Source organism: Salvelinus sp. IW2-2015, unplaced genomic scaffold (assembly GCF_002910315.2).
Source record: "Salvelinus sp. IW2-2015 unplaced genomic scaffold, ASM291031v2 Un_scaffold3339, whole genome shotgun sequence".
Lineage (NCBI taxonomy): Eukaryota > Metazoa > Chordata > Actinopteri > Salmoniformes > Salmonidae > Salvelinus > Salvelinus sp. IW2-2015.
The window spans coordinates 82725-87252 of NW_019944623.1; the positions used below are offsets into that span (position 1 = coordinate 82725).

Sequence of the window (4528 nt, forward strand, 5' to 3'; positions counted from 1 at the left end):
AGAAAAACATTGAATAGAACCTATCACCGCGGCTCTGACAGAACATACTCCACCTGGAACCTGGAACCATAGAATAGAGCAGAATAGAACCTATCACACGGCTCTGACAGAACATACTCCACCTGGAACCTGGAACCATAGAATAGAGCAGAATAGAACCTATCACACGGCTCTGACAGAACATACTCCACCTGGAACCTGGAACCATAGAATACAGCAGAATAGAACCTATACACGGCTCTGACAGAACTACACTCCACCCTGGAACCTGGAACCATAGAATAGAGCAGAATAGAACCTATCACACGGCTCTGACAGAACATACTCCACCTGGAACCTGAAGAACCATCGAAAGAGCAATAAGAACCTATCACACGGCTCTGACAGAACATACTCCACCTGGAACCTGAACCATAGAATAAGAGCAGAATAGAACCTATCACACGGCTCTGACAGAACTACTCCACCTGGAACCTGGAACCATAGAATAGAGCAGAATAGAACCTATTCACACGGCTTCTGACAGAACATACTCCACCTGGCCCTGGAACCATAGAATAGAGCAGAATAGAACCTATCACACGCTCTGACAGAACATACTCCACCTGGAACCTGGAACCATAGAATAGAGCAGAATAGAACCTATCACATACGGCTCTGACAGAACATACTCCATTGGAACCATAGAATGTAAGAAACAAATGTATCTTCTGCCTTACCAATTGACAGACAGATCATCAGAACATACTGTATACACTGACAGAGATCACGAGAGAACATTCTCTGCCTAGCAGCAAGACTACATGTACAGTACCATGTATGTGTTAATGCTGCTTCACATAAGAATCTAGTCAAGATGTAATGATGGGGAGATTCACACCCACATGAAAACATGCAATCATAGACATCTGGAGCGGGGCACACACACACACACACACACAACACACACCACACACACACACCACACACACACACACACACACACACACACACACACACACGATTAGATTCACCAGAGGGTCAATCTTGCTGACATCTAACGCAGCCAAACCTCAGAATGCCACACACACACACCTCTCATCTTCAGCTGCGAGGCCATCAAGTTCAGAGTGCCACAGGATGTCTCTTTCCTGTCTGTTGAAGAACATCAGCTTGGTTTTCCTAGAACACACAAAGATCTAATGCCATCAGAACAACCTTGTCCTTCACAATGTATACACATCCTCAGAAAGAGAACAATGACAGCCTTGTCCTTCACAATGTATACACATCCTCAGAAAAGAGAACAATGACAATTGTCCTTCACAATGTATACACATCCTCAGAAAGAGAACAATGACAGCCTTGTCCTTCACAATGTATAACATCCTCAGAAAGAGAACAATGACAGCATTGTCCTTCACAATGTATCCACATCTTCAGAAAGAGAACAACGACAGCCTTGTCCTTCACAATGTATACACATCCTCAGAAAGAGAACAAGACAGCCTTGTCCTTCACAATGTATACACATCCTCAGAAAGAGACAATGACAGCCTTGTCCTTCACAATGTATACACATCTCAGAAAGAGACAACGACAGCCGTGTCCTTCACAATGTATACACATCCTCAGAAAGAGAACAATGACAGCCTTGTCCTTCACAATGTATACCATCATTCAGAAAGAGAACAATGACAGCATTGTCCTTCACAATGTATACACATCCTCAGAAAGAGAACAATGACACCCTTGTCCTTCACAATGTATACACATCCTCAGAAAGAGAACAATGACAGCCTTGTCCTTCACAATGTATACACATCTTCAGAAAGAGAACAACGACAGCCGTGTCCTTCACAATGTATACACATCCTCAGAAAGAGAACAATGACAGCCTTGTCCTTCACAATGTAACTACATCTTCAGAAAGAGAACAATGACAGCCTTGTCCTTCACAATGTATACACATCCAGAAAGAGAACAATGACAGCCTTGTCCTTCACAATGTATACACATCTTCAGAAAGAGAACAATGACAGCCTTGTCCTTACAATGTATACACATCCTCAGAAAGGAACATGACAGCCGTGTCCTTCACAATGTATACACATCTTCAGAAAGAAACAACGAAAGCCTTGTCCTTCACAATGTATACACATCCTCAGAAAAGAGAAACAAGAACAAGCCTTGTCCTTCACAATGTATACACATCCTCAGAAAGAGAACAATGCAGCCTTGTCCTTCACAATGTTATCACATCTTCAGAAAGAGAACAATGACAGCATTGTCCTTCACAATGTAATACCATCTTCAGAAAGAGAAAATGACAGCATTGTCTTCACATGTATACACATCTTCAGAAAGAGAACAACGACAGCCGTGTCCTTCACAATGTATACACATCCTCAGAAAGAGAAACATGACAGCCGTGTCCTTCACAATGTAACCATCTTCAGAAAGAGAACACGACAGCCTTGTCCTTCACAATGTATACACATCCTTCAGAAAGAGACAACGACAGCCTTGTCCTTCACATTATGATACACATCCTCAGAAAGAGACCAATGACAGCCTTGTCTTCACATGTATACACATCTTCAGAAGAGACAACGACAGCCGTGTCCTCACATGTATACACATCCTCAGAAAGAGAACAATGACAGCCTTGTCCTTCACAATGTATACACATCTTCAGAAAGAGAACAATGACAGCCTTGTCCTTACAATGTATACACATCCTCAGAAGAGAACAAGGACAAGCCTGTCCTTCACAATGTATACACATCCTCAGAAAGAGACAATGACGCATTGTCCTTCACAATGTATACACATCCTCAGAAAGAGAACAATGACAGCCTTGTCCTTCACAATGTACACATCCTCAGAAGAGAACAATGACAGCATTGTCCTTCACAATGTATACACCTCCTCAGAAAGAGAACAATGACAGCCTTGTCCTTCACAATGTATACACATCCTCAGAAAGAGAACAATGACAGCATTGTCCTTCACAATGTATACACATCCTCAGAAAGAGAACAATGACAGCCTTGTTCCTTCACAATGTATACACATCTTCAGAAAGAGAACAATGACAGCATTGTCCTTCACAATGTATACACATCTCAGAAAGACAACAATGACAGCCTTGTCCTTACAATGTATACACATCCTCAGAAAGAGAAAATGACAGCATTGTCCTTCACAATGTATACACATCCTCAGAAAGAGAACAATGACAGCCTTGTCCTTCACAATGTATACATCCCACGAAAGAGAACAATGACAGCATTGTCCTTCACAAGTATACACCTCCTCAGAAGAGACAATGACAGCCTTGTCCTCACAATGTATACACATCCTCAGAAAGAGAACAATGACAGCATTGCCTCACAATGTATACACATCCTCAGAAAGAGAACAATGACAGCTGTCCTTCACAATGTATCACATCTTCAGAAAGAGAACAATGACAGCATTGTCCTTCACAATGATACACATTTCAGAAAGACAACAATGACAGCCTTGTCCTTCACAATGTAACACATCCTCAGAAAGAGAACAATGACAGCATTGTCCTTCACAATGTATACACATCCTCAGAAAGAAACAATGACAGCCTTGTCCTTCACAATGTATACACATCCTCAGAAAGAGACAATGACAGCCTTGTCCTTCACAATGTAATACACATCCTCAGAAAGAGAACAATGACAGCCTTGTCCTTCCAATGTATACCCCTCTCAGAAAGAGAAATGACAGCCTTGTCCTTCACAATGTATACACACTTCAGAAAGAAACAATGACAGCCTGTCCTTCACAATGTATACACATCTTCAGAAAGAGAACAACGACAGCCTTGCAATACACAGCGTCAGAGTACAGCCTCCTTCAGTTTCTATTCAGTCACAAGTGAAATGAAATACTCTGCATAACATATCTGAAAAAACAGGATCAACACTGCAGCAGTATATTTGACAGGATAGGCAGAATATTTCCATACTGCTTATACCTTTCCAAGTCGTTCATATCTACATGAATGCTTAGGGGGAAGGGGCTATACTAGGGGTTGTTTCTGGGTGGAGCCATGACAGTGTATTTCACCTGAGTGAGCCCAGGTCCTGGAGGGCCAATCGGATCACTCGAGCATGGGCGTGAACCCCGTGCCGGCTGCTACAAGGTAGAGTTGAGTGACCTCACGCAGGAGGCGGAGACTGAACGGACCATCCGGACTGCTGACAGACAGGTGGTCACCTAGGCAACCAGGGAAGAGGAGAGAAGGAAACCCATTAAGCTGAGAAACCACACAAACACAAAGAATAAGCAAAACAGATAACACATAAATATTTCTTTTTAAAGGAGTACAAATCAGGATAGCTTTAATATGAATACAGAACAGTGTCTGTTCATTCCCTACCATCAGCTATCCATTTCCTCGTTCATGGAGTTCCTGTTTGTACTGTACAGCTAGTCCTTGTTATTAGCTGTTATCTAGATGTACTGTATATCAGTGAAAGGCACATGGTACCGTTGTAATGGAGAATGT

At 42.4% G+C, this 4528-nt stretch overlaps 1 long non-coding RNA gene across 2 annotated transcripts; it reads right to left on the bottom strand.

Moving 5' to 3' along the window:
• Positions 1-365: 365 nt before the first annotated feature.
• On the bottom strand, positions 366-4231 carry LOC112075690 (uncharacterized). Of its 2 annotated transcripts, none has more exons than XR_011477458.1 (3): positions 4087-4231; positions 1075-1161; positions 366-406 (listed from the first exon to the last, which is right to left on the bottom strand). It is a non-coding gene; the product is annotated as an uncharacterized lncRNA (long non-coding RNA). The 2 variants fall into 2 exon arrangements; XR_002895029.1 differs by lacking the exon at positions 366-406 and adding an exon at positions 584-612.
• Between the last annotated feature and the right edge of the window lie 297 nt (positions 4232-4528).